Here is an 18,456-nt window from a genome sequence, read left to right on the forward strand (position 1 = left end):
ATGGGAGGTTTAATTAATGTACACTTAGGGTTTTAAGATCCCTAGATGAAAAGGGCACCAGATGTCCAAGTTATTATTATTCTGTTCAGAGTACCCTGGTAAACTAACATCTGTGGACAAGTTTGCCACATGCCACTTAAAATGGGCCAACAAGGTTCCAATACCACAAAATTTTGGTTGGGAGTTTGGAAAGGCTCAGAGCACCACTGGCTGTGTTCTGCCATGATGTAGGTAGCTCCAATGAGAAGGTAACACACATGACAAATGGTCCACCTTTTATAGAACCAAAATTATGATCAGACGGAACCCAAATGGGACGTGATAAGGAGAAAGGAGAGTCAAACCTGAATACAGGCCAGAAGGGGGCTCTTGGGAAGTTCCCCAGTGGTCTAACAATTAGGATTCATTGTTTTCGCCCCTGAGGCCCCCGGTTCAATACCTGGTCTGGGAATGAGATCCCACATCAAGCAGCTTTTGGAAAGAAACAGGGCGGGGGGTGGGGGGGATGGAGAGAGAGAGAGGAAGGAAGGGAGGGAGGGAGAAAAAGAAAAAAAAAGAATTGCTCTCAGAGCAAAACAAGAGGTAAATATATTAGAAGAAGATTTTCCTGTTTTGAAGGTAAACGAAACATCAGACTGCAGAGACTTCCGAAGAATCTTCAAGCATGTCTCAGGTACTCTTGAACCCAAGATGGAACTCATCGGCTAGCCACCTTGCCATGATGAAAGTTCTTTTTCTCATCAGCTAAAAAGAAAGATTTGCAGCTAGAGAAGTAAACAAACAAAACCTTATCAATGAAGACCCAACTGCACCAGTGGGATCAGGGCTGCAAGGTGCTATCATGAAGTCTAATCACTGCTCAGACATAGGATTACTGGCCACGAGGGTCAGAATGAGAAGCCTGTCCAACTGAATCTCCACACTGCAGCCAGAGGGACCTGATTACAACCTAAAGCAGGGGTTTCCGCTGTGGGGCAATGGGTTAAAAATCCTACTGCTTCAGCTCAGGTCACTGTGGAGGTGTGCAGTCCATCCCTGGACACAAGTGGGTTAAGGATCCGGCATTACCACATCCCTAACCCTAAGCCTAAATCGCAACTACAGCTCAGATTCGATCCCTGGCCCGGGAACTTCTACATATCATGGGTGTGGCAATGAAAAGAAAAAAACCAACCCCCAAATCGGATCGTATGTCCCACCCACAATCCTCTAAAGGCCTCTCATCTCAGCAAGTCCCACTGGCTCCTCCTCACTCCCTCACCCCCTGAAATCTCTGCTCCAACGTCACCCATGCAATGGGGTCCTTCTTCACTTCCCATTTGAGTTCAAACCCCCAACACTTCCTAGCTCTCTTCCATGCTTCCTGGTTCTCTATCACCAGGATACCTGCCAACACACCCCATGTTTTAACTACTCATCACTGTCAATCTCCCACCGCCAGAATGTCTGCCCACAGGTGCCAAGATTCTTCCGGGTTGTCCTCACTCCTGTACCACCAGCACCTGGAAGTGGGCATGGCCCAGAGTGAGGTGCTCAATGCACATTTGTTGAAGACATGAAAAATGACCTTGCAAAACCAAGAGGCAGCCTGCAAGGAGAAACACTGATCTAGACTTCCAGAAAACTCTTTGTCATTGCTCAGCTCCATATTAATGTGCTCTGTGCTCACGGATTCCCCCAGGAGCTCTCCCTGCGAAAGGTAACAGGATCAAGGCAGGATTGGGCCATTTCTGAACCCCAGGCTACAGGAATTTCACATACTCTCAAAGCCCACTGCCTCCCCGACCATACCCAACACAAAGGAGGCTTGGCTCACGTGGAATCTACCAAAGGCATCAGTTCATCAAAACCTGCATCTTTAGTATCAATGATAATGGCACGATGCGGGAGTAGAAGGAAGAGAAGAGGAATTCGAAGTCAATGCTGTCTTAGCTGGGAAGCCACCAGGGGGGAAAACCCACTCTCATCGCATCCCACTTCTCTGAATATGGGAGCCTCGTGCTTGATAAGACATTTTTCACACTGTCCACCACCTGCTGCCGCTGCAAGGGCTTCTGGGAAGTAATGTACATCAAGGGACATTTTACTGGATACCATGAAGAGAAGACCCAGCTGTTTCCTCAACTTAGGCTTGTACATTGTTGTTGCTGTTTTGGTTTTTTTTTTTTTTTTTTTTTTTTGTCTTTTTGCCTTTTCTAGGGCCGCTCCCGCAGCATACGGAGGTTCCCAGGGTCTCATCAGAGCTGTAGCTGCTGGTCTACGCCAGAGCCACAGAGATGCGGGATCCGAGCCACATCTGCGACCTACACCACAGCTCACGGCAATGCTGGATCCTTAACCCACGGAGCAAGGCCAGCGATCGAACCTGCAACCTCATGGTTCCTAGTCAGATTCGTTAACCACTGTACCACGACGAGAACTCCTGTTGTTGCTGTTTTTAAATAGATTTTATTTGAGAGCGTAGCTGAAGGTTCACAGAAAAATTGAGCAGAAAACACAGAGTTCTCATATGCCCCCTGACCCCACCCCATACAACCTCCCCCATCATCCAGAGCCCCCCATACAGGGGTCCATTTGTTAGAGATGATTAACCTACACAGACACATTATTGTCCCAAATCCATAGTTTACCTTAAGGGGCTCACGCGGTGTTGTACATGCTATAGTTTTTGACAAATGTATAATGACACGTAATTAACATTATACAGAATGATTTCGCTGCCCTTAATGTCTTGTGCTGGGCCTATTCAGACTTGCCTCCCTTCCCTGAGCTCCTGACACCCAGCGGTCCTTTGACCGTCTCCACAGTTTTGCCTTTTCCAGCATGTTATATGATTGGAATCATACAACATGCAACTTCTTAATTTATTTTTATTTTATGGCCACAGCCGCAGCATATGGAAGTTTCCGGCCTAGGGGTCAAATCAGAACTGCAGCTGAGGCCGACACCACAGCAACACCAGATCTGAGCTGTGCCAGTGGCCAAAGCTGTAGCTTGCCGAAACACTGTATCCTTAATCCACGGAGCAAGGCCAGGGATCGAACCCCCAACCTCAGGGACACCATGCTGAGTTCTGAACCCTCTGAGCCACAACAGGAACACCTATGTAGCTTTTTTAGATTAGCTTTTTTCACTTAGTAACATGCATTTAAGTGTCTTCTCCATCGTCTATGGCTTGAAAGATCTTTTTTTTTTTTTTTTTTTGTCTTTTTGCCTTTCCTTGAGCCGTTCCCATGGTATATGGAGGTTCCCAGGCTAGGCGTCTAATCAGAGCTGTAGCCACCGGCCTACGCCAGAGCCACAGCAAACTCAGGATCCGAGCCGCATCTGCGACCTACACCACAGCTCATGGCAACGCTGGGTCCTTAACCCACGGAGCAAGGCCAGGGATCGAACCCGCAACCTCATGGTTCCTAGTTGGATTCGTTAACCACTGTGCCACGACGGGAACTCCCAAAAGATCGTTTTTAACACTAAATAGGAGTTTCCGTCATGGCGCAGCGGTTAACGAATCCGACTAGGAACCATGAGGTTGCGGGTTCGGTCCCTGCCCTTGCTCAGTGGGTTAACGATCCGGCGTTGCCGTGAGTTGTGGTGTAGGTTGCAGACTCGACTCAGATCCTGCGTTGCTGTGGCTCTGGCGTAGGCCAGTGGCTACAGCTCCGAATGGACCCCTAGCCTGGGAACCTGCATATGCCGCAGGAGCAGCTCAAAGAAATAGCAAAAAGACAAAAAAAAAAAAAAAAAAACACTAAATAATACTCTGGTGTCTGGATGTACCACAGTTTATTTTTCCACTCACCTACTGAAACACATCTTAGTTGCTTCCGAGTTTTGGCAGTTACGAGTAAAGCTGCTCTATGCATCCGTACACAGGGGTTTTTGTGTAGCTGCCTGGATGTTTTTAACAGCATCTTACGAAGAGAGAGAGAAATGTAAAGCTTAACCTTAGCGAGAGGAAGAAAAAATAGGCTTCACACTCTCGAAGAAAGTCCCTCTTTCTAAGAATATTTTTCAGAAGTTAAATTTGTCAAAGAAGTCTGGCTTTAGTTGTATCCACACATGAATCCATTTCCAACGCTAGGGTTTTTTTTCAAGCACTTCAAATGGATTTATAAACTCGGAAACGTAAAATATGTTTTGACTATTTTCTTTGGTGCCCTATGAATAACGCCTCTCTGGGGGACTTCGTTGTCAGGCCCATTACACTGAGCCCATTTTCCCCAGTTGGTACCACCAGCCCCTGAGTTCTGTTGCAGGACTCGCCATGCCTCCCAGATCCAGCCATGCCTGAATTCCATGAGCCGCTCACTGCACAAGGCATAGAACAGGTGCTAAAGAGAACTGCTGACTGGTAAATGCATTTTGAACAGTCACCCAAGATTTAGACAAATTTCAACACAAAGATTCATAAAAGTCCCTGGACACATGTATTGAAACAAATGAGAATCATGCATTTGACCAACTATGTAAAAATCCGCATGCTAACGATGAAACAAAAACCAAAGAAAGCTGGGCATTTCAAGTCAGATAGATCCATCTTTGTATTTTTTTTTTTTAATTCTTATTTTTTTGTCTTTTTGACTTTTCTAGGGCCGCTCCTGTGGCATATGGAGGTTCCCAGGCTAGGGGTCCAATTGGAGCTGTAGCCACCAGTCTACGCTACAGCCACAGCAACGCAGGATCTGAGTCAAGTCTGCAACCTACACCACAGCTCACGGCAACGCCGGATCCTTAACCCACTGAGCAAGGCCAGGGATCGAACCTGTAACCTCATGATTCCTAGTCAGATTCGTTAACCACTGCGCCATGACGGGAACTCCAGATCCATCTTTTTAGAAAAGGGAAGCTCACCACCTCCAAACCTGGACTGCAGGCCCTCAGACCCTCACCCGTCAAAGGACCACCAGCCACAGCACTTCTCAGGGGAAACAGTGAGGGAAAATGATACGCAAGAGGCCACATGTATTTTAAGGCATGAAACTCTAGAAGAAAGGTCTCCATTTCTAAAATCAAAATTCATTCTCAACAACATCTAAAATCAAAACACATGCCTAGTGTGGAAGGGCACCACACTGCCCACACAGAAATGCTCAACCGCACCACGCCAGCTCTAAATATACAAATCAGGAGTTCCCTGGTGACTCAGTGGGTTGAGGACCTGGCATCCCTGTGGTGGCTCGGGGGCCACTGCAATGATACAGGTTCAATCCCTGGCCCCAGGAACGTCCTCAGGCCATGGGAGGGGCCAAAGAAACCCACTGAAATCAAATCACAAGGCACTTCGGAAGGCCTTGCATTTTACGTTTGTAAACGCAGACGCTTACACAATGTCTACTCAAGGCTGACATTTTGCAGATGAATTTCCCACATCCTAAATATATACATACCACGTTCAAAGCATCCACAAGCCTTCACACCCATTCCCATTTGTGCGTTAAAAAGAGAACCAAAGAGGAGCCCAAGTGGATAAACAGACAGGGGTCACCAGAGCCAAGGCCCCACTTGCAGGATTTCAACGCGACTTCAAATAATAGACAGAAGAGGCCGGCAACCCGGGTTTAAATGCCAACTTGACATGCTCTTGAAAAGAGGGAAATATCGGTACATTCAGACCTGCTTTCTGCTTTCCTTTAAACCATAAAGTCCCAATGAAAACGCCACCCATGCATGTAAACCATGTAATGTATCCAATTACTGAGAAAAAGCAAGGACGCACTCCTGTGTCCCCTTTATCTGGCTAGCAACCAAAGGATGTGTTTTCCCATTTTGGTTCATTTCTCTACTGCTGAAAATTACTTCCAGATCCTATCTCTTCTTTAGTTCCCCTTTTCATCTATATGAAACCCCCTCCTCCTGGAGTAAGAAAGAAAAAAAGAAAGAAAGCACAACTAGAGGATAACACAATATTTTAAATATAACACCCAAAATATTAAAAAAAAAAAATCTAGGTACAGCATCTGGGTCTAAAACAACATTTTTAAATAAATAATGCAGAACTATCAAGCTCATAGCTGAGTCTTGATATAAAATATCCCCTCTTAAAGGCTTACCATATGGAGAGAAACTTCTGTACATCACAAGGACCCCAAGGATAAAATTTGTGCCCCGAGAAACTGGCTCGCTTAGTGTCCAAGAGTTAGGAAAAGCTCAAGTCAGGAAAACTTGGGTCAGCTGACTGCTGGGCCAGTGCTCCTCTGGCTTCCAGATTTTATTATTTCATTTGATTTCATTTCATTTTGTCTTTTTAGGGCTGCACCTGTGTCATACGGAAGTTCCACGGCTAGGGGTCGAATCAGAGCTGCAGCTGCCAGCCTGTGCCACAGCAACGCAGGATCCAAGCCGCGTCTTCAACCTATACCACAGCTCACAGCAAAGTGGGATCCCTAACCACTGAGCAAGACCAGGAATCGAACCCACATCCTACTGGATACTAGTCAGGGTCGTTACCATGGAGCCACCATGGGAACGCCTCTTTCATATTTTATTGAATAAACACTAGCAAATAATGATAACCACTTTGTTTAAGCATAAATGATCGAAATTTTTTACTACCCTGATCTATTTTTTTTTTAATTCCAATGACCATTCACCACAAGAGAATAATGGCCATGCCCTAGCAGAAGACAATTTCTAGCAGTATCAAGACCGACCCTGAACCACCACCAAGGAACTGAGTAATAACACTCTCCCCCTCATATTCATGCCATTTACATGATATTAAAATCACCCTCCAAAGATCTAAAAAGTCAGCTGGTTGAGATCTTCTCATCACTAAATGCACCATCAGGCATCCACACAAACTAGATTCCTCCCAACACTGAAGAGTGGGGCAGACACGAAGGTTGTTTGCCCCTGACTCTTAGAAACACTGGGTACAATCACTATGGAAAACAGTATGGAGGGACCTTAGAAAACTAAATACAGAACTACCATATGATGCAGCAATCCCACTCTTGGGCATATATCTGGACAAAACTTTCCTTGAAAAAGACACATGCACCTGAGTGTTCATTGCAGCACTATTCACAGTAGCCAAGACATGGAAACAACCTAAATGTCCATCAACAGATGAATGGATTAGGAAGATGTGGTATATGTACACAATGGAATATTACTCAGCCATAAAAAAGAATGAAATAAGGCCATTTGCAGCAACATGGATGAAACTAGAGACTCTCATACTACGTGAAGTAAGTCAGAGACAGAAAGACAAATACCATATGATATCACTTATATCTGGAATCTAATATGCTGTACAAATGAACTTTTCCACAGAAAATAAAATCATGGACTTGGAGAACAGACTCATGGTTGCCAAGGGGGAAGGGGAGGGAGTGGGATAGACTGGGAATTTGGGGTTAGGAGATGCAAACAATTGCCTTTGGAATGGATAAGCAGTGAGATCCTGCTGTATAGGAGCGTGATGGAGGATAATGAGAGAAAAAGAATGTGTGTCTGTATGTGTAACTGGGTCACCTTGCTGTACAGTAGAAAATGGACAGAACACTGTAAACCAGCTATAATGGAAAAAATAAAAATCATTTCTAAAAAATAAAAGAAAAGAAAATAGAAAGAAATACTGAAGGAACGACACAGGAAAATCAGAACTAGGAAGAACCACGGAGGCCTGGGGGAGCTGGGCATGCCAACAGCCCAGGGGTCTACCAGGACTTGCCGTGTCACCTTTATATCTCTCTGCCTCAGTTTCCTCACCTGTAAAGCTGGGATAATACTAGTTCACGGGGTGACTGGGAAGATTAAATGTGTGTTAAAAACTTGCCAGGTATGGAGTTCCCACCATGGCTCAGTGGAAATGAATCTGACTAGGAACCATGAGGTTGTGGGTTCAATCCCTGGCCTTGCTCAGTGGGTTAAGGATCCGGCGTTGCCGTGAGCTGTGGTGTAGGTTGCAGATGCGACTCGGATCCTGTGTTGCTGTGGCTGTGGGGTAGGCCAGAAGCTACAGCTCCGATTCGACCCTTCGACCCCTACCTGGGAACCTCCATATGCAGCAGGTACAGCCCTAAAAAGTAAAAAACTAAAAATGAGCCAGGTAGAGAGTAAGCTCTTAATAAGCAATAAAAAGTAACCGCAATGTTAGCTAGGATAGGAGAGGGACTCAGATCCGGGTGATTCAAAACAGACCATTTAGGAATTCCCGTTGTGGCGCAGCGGAAACGAATCTGACTAGCATCCATGAGGACGCAGGTTGGATCCCTGGCCTCACTCAGTGGATTAGGATCCGGCATTGCCTTGAGCTGTGGTGAAGGTTGCAGATGCAGCTCAGCTCCTGCGTTGCTGTGGCTGTGGTGTAGGCTGGGAACTGGAGCTCTGATTCGACTCCTAGTCTGGGAACTTCCATATGCCACAGGTTCGGGCCTCAAAAGCAAAAAACCAACAAACCAAAAAACCCAGGCCATTGTTACCAAAAACAGGAGGCCTGATTGCGATCAAGAATTCAACCTCTGAGGCAACCTGCAGGAGCGGTTTTTTTTCACTAGGGGTGAGGGACCCGAATGGCTCATTAAAAGAGCCCAGGTCAGAGCTGTTACACTGGGGTGTCCGTTCGAGAGAAAATTCTCTTCTACCCAGAATGGCTCCGGTCCTGAGCTGATCAATCCCGCCTGCAGAGAACACCTGCCTCCATCCCTGTGTGGCGAGACCACTGGGTCTATCCCAGCACTGCTGCCACACCTCCCGGCCGGGACAACCTCCCGCCGGACCGCCTGCTCCATCCTTGCATGACTAAGCCCCCTGGCTCAGTCCCAGGGCTGCTACAGCACTTTTCAGGCTGTACCTCCAAATCCTTGTTGTTTGTAAGCAGACCGAGAGAGAGAGTGCGGAGCAGAGGAACCTAACAATAATATTATCATTAATGATTTTCCCAATCATTTCACCCCTGAATGGCAAGTGTCCTGATCTTCTGAATGTACCAAACTTCCAGATGATACCTCTCATCCGGCCCCCTGTTATCGTCCCCATGAAATTCTCTATTCATCCCTTGTACACCGTAAGCTCCTCGAGAGCATGTCAACTGTGCTGGGACCTCATTGAACCGCACCCCCACCCCAGGACACCTATCCAAAGAAGATACCCATAGCTCCCCAATGATTCACTTGCGGAAAAAACGAAGAAATAAACGAACCCTCCCCCACCCCCCATCAATAGGAAACTTTGCAACTAGATGTCACTCTATTAACTTGAATACATTATCTCAATTTGGTTTGCTGAGACATCGGTACATGCATTAGAAAAATAAATACTAACAGTCATTACCCAGAGGCTGGAGGAGGAAAAGCTTTCAATCAGCCCTTGTGGCTTCTGCCTTTTCCACTTGGGTTCCACTCTGTGCTCAGTTTGCATGCAGGCAACTACAATAACCACCCATCTTCCTCCAAAGCAAAATCCACCAAGAACTCTCACTGTCACAGGCTGTCAACCTTCAATTTCTCTTCCGGGCGTGATTCTGCTGCCTCGTGGCCTCCTTGTCTGGAGGTTCCTCATTACCCACTTCCCATTCTCATCAAAGCCTTCAGCCCCATTCCACGGATTGATGCTCTTTGACCAGCAGAGCCCCACTGATACCTGGGTCCCCACGGCTCGTTCTCGATGCTCCTGGGATTTTAGATACGTTTACCTGAGCCTCCAGCAAAGCAAACCCAAGCCTCTAGAATGAAATTTTTTTTCTAGCCCTGAAAGTAATTATCGGCCATCCCATCTCACAGTTCATCACCCCACCTCCACCCCAGTCCATTCACATTCGCAGCATAAAACCAGACCTCGAGCAGCATCAATTAGGAGCAGAGAGGAAAGACCAGGCTTCCAGCCGACTGGCTTCTTCCCAAGCTAAACACACTTATGTAAACCGGACTCCAGGACAGCCCAGCCCGCACACGTATCAAGGCACCCAGCTCTTCCGGAGCCGGGCTTTTGTTTACCCGCTGTCAAGTGGGTATTTCCCAGTCAGCCTCTCCACCTCCGTGGAGGCTGCTGGCAACACCCCTTACCCCCCACCCAGGCGACCAAATGTGACATCAAAGGAGCCCCTGGAGTGGCCATCTGTCCCTGCCATGCTGGTGTTTATGCAACGTGGGCAGGAGAGGGACCCGGCAAGCAAAGAATCTGGGGCTTCCTGCTGCATCACACCCAAGGCACCAACACCCGGGCTGGACGTGCACCAGAACAAGACAGTAACAGCAGAGTCCTCAGTCCACCTGGAGAAGAGGCTTCAAAAGAAGGCTGAAGAGATTTCACTTTCCCGAGGGTGCACGAGGACCCGGCTTGATAGGTTTCGCCTGCGGGTGGGCATCTACAATAAAATCAGCTTCCCAAATTAGCCATCATGTTGCATTACTTTGCAATGATTGCACAGCCCACCCCCAAAACATGCCACCCAAACGTGGCTATTCAGGCAATACTGAACTTAACACATTCACGAACAAAGCCACGCTAAGGGGAACTGGCCAAGGTAGGAAGGCTAGAGAGTAGCACAAGCCCAGGGGTCTCAAAATTCTGGAATCCTCATCTAAAGACCTCTGTTTAGACTCATAGATATGAGAACAGACTTGTGGTGGCCAAGGGGGAAGGGGAGGGAGTAGGATGGACAGGGAGTTTGGAGTTAATAGATACAAATATTCCATTTAGAATGGATAAGGAATGAGGTCCTGCTGTACAGCACAGGGAACTATATCCAATCTCTTGGGATAGACCGTGATGGAAGATAATGTGAGAAGAGTATGTATATACATATGACTGGGTCTCTTTGCTGCACAGCAGAAATTGACAGAATTTTTTTTTTTTTTTTTTTTTTTTTGCCATTTCTTGGGCTGCTCCCGTAGCACATGGAGGTTCCCAGGCTAGGGGTCCAATCGGAGCTGCAGCTGCCGACCTACACCAGAGCCACAGCAACGCCAGATCCAAGCTGCACCTTCGACCTACACACCACAGCTCGTGGCAATGCCGGATCCTTAACCCACTGAGCAAGGCCAGGGATCGAACCCACAATTTCATGGTTCCTAGTCGGATTTGTTAACCACTGAGCCACGACGGGAACTCCCGACAGAACATTTTAATCAACTGTAATACAAAATTTTTTAAATACAAATAAAGTAAAATAAAACACCTCTGTACTCAAAAGGGAAGGTCAAGATGCAGGGGAGGGGGTCATGGGGTTCGAGGCCAGGGAAAGCACCGTTCGAATCCAGGGTCACCACAACGGTGTGAGTTGCAAGAGGTTATGTGGGTTCTAGCAGCTGGACCTGGGGAGGACAGCACGTCCATAGTGTGAACGGGGAGGCTCAGTCACGTACACTTTTGAGAGCACTGAGCAGAATGCCAGGCACACAATAGGTGCTCAATGCACGTAGGCTTTCCATGTTCAGTTGCAACCCAGGACCCTTCAGTGGGGGCGCCGCCAGTTGGCCAAAGAGAAGCCACTATGGACAGCGAGGCTGACCCTCGGCTGGACCTCAACACACAAACTCAGCTGAGGGACATTCTTGTTGTGTCTCAAGGGGGTGAGGGGGATGAGTGGGTAAAGACACCTGATGTGTTTCCCCTGCCATCTGCATGAAGTTTGTCAAACCACATCCCAAGTGCTGGACGAGAATCCACATTATTCATCACATAAATCTGCTTCGATCCCCCAGAGGGCAGATGCCTAGCCACCGAGCTCGAAGCCAAGAGATGACACACCTACCCTGTGATTCAGCCTGAACAGCTGCAGCGCGAAAATGCACACATGGACTCACCCCAAAATGGGCCGACAATTTTTCAATGTGCCCCCTTACTTATTTTATGTTTTTTTTTTTTTTTAAATTTTGTTCCTTGACCTCACTATTTTCTTTCATTCCTAAAACCCAAAAACGACCATGGCATTTCTTTGGACAGCTCAGCCCGAGGTTTTGATTCATCCCCAAAGAATCGAATCACCAAACACTTACTGTGTGGTTCTGGGCACTACCCCCGCTTCTCAAGGATTTACAGTCGTCAGGTTGGGAGGAGAGAAGATACAAAAGGCCACATGTGACCAATAATACTGGTTCTGAGAGGGGAAAAAAAATGATTCTAGGCTGGGAGAGACTGGAAAGGCAGCAAATAAGAGGTGGGCTTGTGCCGACTCTGAAAGAGAGCTGGGGGAAGGTCATCCCAGAAGGTGACCCAGCAGACACCCAGAGGCAGATCTCAGGAAGGCTGTGTGGGGACAGGGCAGAGGTCTGCCAGGCTGTTCAGCCACCCATTCAGCAAGCATTTGCAGGATGCCAGGTGGCAGTCACTGTAATCCATGATGAGGCAAATATACAGAAAAGGACAAGCAGCCCCTGCCTCGGAAAAACACAAGGGAGCTTTCTGGTTAAGACCACAGCTCCTGGGGAGTTCCCGTTGTGCCTAGTGGTAACAAACCCAACTAGTATTCATGAGGACGTGTGTTCACTCCTTGGCCCCACTCAGTGGGTTAAGGATCCAGTGTTGCCTTGAGCTGTGGTGTAGGTCACAGACAAGGCTCGGATGTGACGTTGCTGTGGCTGTGGTGTAGGCCAGGAGCTGCAGCTCCAATTGGACCCCTAGCCTGGGAATCTCCATATGCCACAGGTACAGCCCTTTAAAAAAAAAAGGATCACAGCCCCTGGTAACCTGAGATCAAATCCCATCTCCCTCACTTTCTAACGCTGTTGCTTGGAACAAGTTGCTTAGGCCAGAGATAAGAACTCCTACCTTTCCAGAGAAAACCAGTTGGACAGTGGGAGAAAGAAGCCACAGGGGCTCTCTGGAGACAGGACAGAGGAAACTTCAGAGTTGTCCTAAAATATCTGTGCCTTCCCGAGGGCACAAAATATCTGTGCCTTCCCTCAGCCCCAACTAAGGATGGTCCCCAGGGGTGCGAGGCCTCCACGTCAAAGGGGGATCAGCCCCTGTGGCCAGCTCGCCAACAAACAGAAGGGGTGGCTGGAAGGATCAAAGCACGTGGGGGAAGCTTATTTGCACAAAAGATAACGTGGATCTGTAGGGATGGGAACATGGAAGGTATGTACTATAAGAGGTTAAACATTTTATTACTGCATTAGTAGCGTTTATGTTATTTTTTACTCCTTTTAAAAAAAGCCAATCACCCAATTATGACAACACGACGCGATGCGAACTGGAGCAAGAGGTCTCCAGGCTGCTGTGTGCAGGCAGGAAGGGGAGTGGCCAAGGCTGCCTGTCAGGATCCAGGCTGCCAGGAGCAACAGGTAAGACGGGAGGAACAGGTCCCAGCAAGACCCGCAATGCAGGGCTGCTAGGCTGGTAGGAAAGGACACACTGCAGGGATCAGAACGGGAAATCATTGCAGCCATTACGGATGAAAGTTTAAAAACAGAATTGTCATATGACCCAGCGATCTCACCCCTGGGTATTTAACCAAAAGAAATAAAAGCAGGTTCTCATAGACATATTTAGCATCGCCATGTTCATGAAGAATTTTACAGCAGCCAACAGGTGGAAACAGGTATAAAATTTCAGTGATGCCCGATAAGTAAGTTCTAGAGATCTGCCCTAAAATACTGAATCTATTGCTAATACTGTGTTGTACAGCTTAAAATCTGCTAAGAGGGTAGATCTTGTGTTCAGTGTTCCCACGACAGTAAAAAAAAATATATATATATTTTTAATTGCAGGGCTCTTGCCTCAGGAAGCACCTGTGATTCAGCCTCTCCATTAAGTCAGTAGTCACATATTTTGTTCAAATCCTGGATCAATCAGCATAGGACCAGAATATGATAAATGTTAAATAGTGCAGCATGATGTCACCTAGAAACAAGGCCTGAGTGGCTTCGTTCCCCTCTGGGTTTTTATATAACCTCCTTTGGTCTAAATCACCCTCCCCCCACGAGGTACATGGGGGTTGTTCAGAGCACACGTCACTGTCCCTACGTGGCCAAAGGGATGCAACGCACAGGTCCCTTTGTGGGGGACTTCCCCAGAAGAGCCTCATGCCACACACCGGAGGGAGGAGAAGGGTCTCTGCCACAGATTTTGTCTCCCCCAGAGCCCACACACCTGCATCTTTGCACGGGTCCTTTCCGCCGGAAGCCCCCTGGAAATGATGGCGTAATGATGACGTCCCATTGGGCAGAGCGTAAATTTCAGGTTACATGAAATGTTCCACTGTAACCAAAGCCACTGCCCAGATTACCTTTTTTTTTTTTTTTAGGGCCACACCTGCAGCATATGGAAGTCTCCAGGCCAGGGGTCGAATCAGAGCTGTACCTGCCAGGCTACGCTACAGCCACAGCCACAGCCACAGCAGCTCTGAGCTGAGCCTGTGACCTACACCACAGCTCATGCAATGCTGGATCCTTAGCCCACCGAGTGAGGCCAGGGATTAAGCCCGCACCCTCACGGATCCTAGTCGAGTTCCTTACCGCTGGGCCACGACGGGAACTCCCCACTTCCCAGTTTAGAGGAAGGCTCCACCCTCTGTGTTAAAAGTGCTATGATCTCACATCCATCAGCCCCCCAAAAAACCCATTCTGATACCAAGCTTCCCCTGCTGCTGTCCAAGTCTATTCCTGTTTTCCCTTCTCTAGTGGCAAGAGAGAAGCCAGGAGGGTTATCCTGGAAAGTCTCTAAAACAATATGATCTGAAAATTTGCGAGAATCCTCTTCCTCATGACTCAAGGCGTAAGGAATCAGTGCCTATCGGCGGAGGTTCAGTGGGGGGCAGGCAAACCCACTCAGCTCACAGTGGCCCTGGCGCACCCCCCCCTTCTCATCAAGCCTGAAAGACTGGCCTGCCCACGCCAATGAGCAAAGGAAAAGGGATTCTAAGGAGTTCCCTAGTGGCCTAGCAGTAAAGGACTCAGTGTTGTCACTGCTGTGGTGCAGGTTCAGTCCCTGGCCAAGGAACTTCCATGTGCCACGCACGGGTGTGCCCCATCTCTAAAGAGGGACCCAAAGCATCAGAAGGTTCCCAGGAAATCAATTTCAAAGCCTTAGATTCTGAGCGGTTAGAATCAGAGCCCCTCTTCCCACCAAAACAAGGGTCACAAATAATGAACCTCCCTTTGCTGTAGAGCAGAAATTAATAGAATATTGTAAATCGACTATAATAAAAAAATCAAAAAAAAAAAACAAAAAAACCCAAACCTCCTGTTGTCCCAGAAAGGGAGGATTGGGGCAGGATCCTAAGACAAGAAGGACTTCAAAAGCTTGACTCCTCACGTCCCAGACGTCTGCAAACGCCCCACTTACCCCATCCCACACAGAAGCGGCTTCTCAAGATCTCCAGCAGTGCCATCCGCAGGGGCAGCTCACATCCTAGGTGAGAGGCTGGGACTCAGGGCCCCCCTCCTCCGCCTTCTCCCAGCTTTCAGGTCTAGAAAGGTGAGCCTCAGTCCACTGTGGTTCTACCTATAAGAGCAGACATGGGAAAATAATGGGTTTTGGGCTCACTTTCTAGATCCTTCTAGAGGCTGCAAGACCATCCTCTGAAACATTAATGAGATAACACAGGAAAAGTACCCCATAGGCTGCAGACACTCAATAAATCAGTATTTGGTATTTGTATTTGTGGGGGGTGGGCGGTCCCCACAGCATGTGTAAGTTCCCGAGCCAGGGATCAAACCTGCACCACAGCAATGACTGAGCCACGGCAGTGACAACACCAGATATTAACCTGCTGTGCCACCAGGGAACTCCCTAGTATTCATATTTTAATATATGATTTGTATTTTTATAGGCCAACAAGCATTTACCAGGGCCTTATTCCACTATAGCTTTGTCGATACCACTTTTGGTCATTCTTCTTGCCCACCAAGATCTCATAATTGAGGCAAGTCTGAATTCTTAGACACTACAGGGTATGAGTCCCTGAGGCCCTGTGGTCCAGCACAAGATGTCACAAATCCACCCCTAACCATTCAACAAATACAACTTTCCCAAAGTGATGCTCCCTTCCCGCCATGAACACTGTGCTAGGACTTTGTTTTCAAGCAAGAGAATCCAAATAAACTGGGGAAGTGGTGCCGCAAAACACTTAGGCCAAGGATGGGCCCTCTTGTTCTCCACTCTCATAAAAGCACCAACTAAAACAAACAGCAGTCCCAGTACTGCTACTCAGCGCTCGCTCGGGGTCACAGTGGACAGGCTGGGCCAAGGGCAGCTAGTTAATCAATCTGCCGTCTTGGAAAATAACTCCACGGCTGAGGCCAAATCCACAAAATGTAAACCAAGACTTACTCCTTGGGCAGAGCAGCAAATGATGTTGGCACCGCACCATAAAGCCTTTTCCCAGCTCACAATCCCTTCCCAGGCCCAATTCAGCCCTTTGCAACCCTGGATGCCTAAACAAATCTTTTTTTTTTTTTTTTTTTTTTTTTTTTTTGTCTTTTCTAGGGCTGCACCCGAGGCATATGGAGGTTCCCAGGCTAGGGGGTCTAATCAGAGCTGTAGCCACCGGCCTACACCAGAGCCATAGCAACGCTAGATCCGAGCCATATCTGCAACGTACACCACAGCTCACAGCAACACCAGATCCTTAACCCACCAAGCGAGGCCAGGGATCGAACCCGCAACCTCATGGTTCCTAGTTAGATGCGTTTGCGCTTCACCACGGTAGGAACTCCAATAAATCTTAATTATGCCATATGCTCTCCAGCATCTTTCCAGTTGAGAAACTCCAAGGAGAACCAACAACTTAGGTCTAGCGACTTCAATAATGCTATCATCCTTTGTGCAGGAATATAACCAGCCAACCTCCTCTGCCCTGTGCTCTTCCTTTCCCTTCTTGGCTATGAGGTCAGTTGTTAGGGTTCCACAATCCACATGTCCCCCCAAAGCCCGGAGGAACTCCTAGCTCTGCAAAAATATTCTCAATGCAGCAGCAATATGAAATCGACATGGTAATTGACAGAGAGCCCCACCCATCTCCCAGTTCCATTCTGGAGTAACTAAATTTAAATAATGTTGCCTTCAAGGAACCAACCCCACCAATGAACTTACATTCCAGGTTTTTGCCAAGCTTTTTGAGTTTTGTGCCCATTTCATTTATACAATAAAAACGGCAAAGAAAGGAAGAAGGGAGAGAGGGAGGAAGAACAGGGCAGTAAGATCTTCGAGGAGGGGAAATGAACTAAAGGAAAAAAAAAATAATAACAATAATCCCAGAAAGGAAAGATGAAATGTGGAGGAGGAAAAAATGGACAGCCAGTTTACCCCCAATCAATTCGGATAAGATCAAAATACTGAAAATACGGAACGTGACCCTGGTACTCCCGTCTGCCCATAATGAAGAGAAAACAAATGACAGAAGTGGTTTCGTTTTATTCTGTAGCAATAACCGTTCACACTTCTGGGCGGAAGGCACTGAGCAACTGCGGTGGTGAGCAAGGGGAAGACAAGAAAGCAGTCAGTGTCCTTTAATTTATTAAGTGTCTACTTTGTGCCCAACCATAAGCCAGGTACCTTACATGAAAATTCATATAAAAATCACAATGCCACCCCCCCCCCCAAGCAGTTCTCACTATTTCCTTCTCACGGTAGGGAAAATGCACACTCAGAGAGGTTAGGCAATTTTCCTAGGGCCACAGAGCTAAAAGGGACAGAGCAGGAATTCAAAACTCAGCTCTTTTCTGACGCTCCAGTTCTTGTTCTTATACGGCGCGTACTCAGAAAGATTTTCTGAGAAAAACTTTCAAAAAGCCTTTTTAAAAGAAAAGCTTCATGTATTAAATATGAACCAAAAGGAAACATTCTTCCTCAGTCATTACAGCAAATTGGCTCTGCCTTAATACAAAGTAAATCTGTGTTGTCAAGTGGGTTGAACACACCTTCAATTCACATTAAATTACCAGTAAGTCTTGTGTAAATTCTAGTTAGATGTTTCCAAAACAATTTCCCGGGGTGTGTCCCAGTGAATATACAAAACCCACCTTAGAACAATTTGGATCTGACTTTGATCCCATGTGTACAATACTCAAGAACATAAGGTACGTTTTAATAAAACTGGAAAACATTATGTCAAAGACACATAAAAATAAATACATAATGTCTTCTTCCATACAGCTCTGAGACTCAGTTACTTAGTTTTTGGGGGGTTTTTTGTTTTTGTTTTTTCCTCTTTAGGGAGGCACCCACGGCATATGGAGGTTCCCAGGCTAGGGGTCAAATTGGAGCTACAGCTGCCAGCCTACACCACAGCCACAGCAACATCAGAGCCTTGTCTGCGACCTACATCACAGCTCACAGCAATGCTGGATCCTTAACCCACTGAGCAAGGCCAGGGATTGAACCCGAAACCTCAAGATTCCGAGTCGGATTCATTTCCGCTGCACCACGCCAGGAATTCCAGTTACTTAGTTTTAAAGGGTCTTAAAATCTTTTTTGACAGAGCGCCACAGGGCATCATTTTTTCAATGCATGTAAACTTAAAAGAAGTAGTGCTTGTTTATGCTTCATTTAAAATGCAAACAAGGA

General features: G+C 47.1%; 1 protein-coding gene across 13 annotated transcripts in view; it reads right to left on the reverse strand.

Annotated features, from left to right (window-relative positions):
* The window catches only part of TIAM1 (TIAM Rac1 associated GEF 1), a 461,825-nt gene that overhangs the window by 215,377 nt on the left and 227,992 nt on the right, over positions 1-18,456 (reverse strand). For 9 of the 13 annotated variants that reach the window (XR_014825120.1, XR_014825122.1, XR_014825121.1 and 6 more), the window contains one exon: positions 15,235-15,393. The exons of the other annotated variants lie outside the window; for them this stretch is intronic. The gene's annotated coding sequence lies outside the window, so the exon portion shown is untranslated. The remainder of the gene's footprint in view (positions 1-15,234; positions 15,394-18,456) is intronic. 13 annotated transcript variants of the gene reach the window in all.

This window comes from Sus scrofa, chromosome 13 (assembly GCF_054392235.1).
Source record: "Sus scrofa isolate SSC_HxYL_T2T_F1_AM1 chromosome 13, Sscrofa_HxYL_maternal_Yorkshire_Landrace_v2.0, whole genome shotgun sequence".
Taxonomy (NCBI): Eukaryota; Metazoa; Chordata; class Mammalia; order Artiodactyla; family Suidae; genus Sus; species Sus scrofa.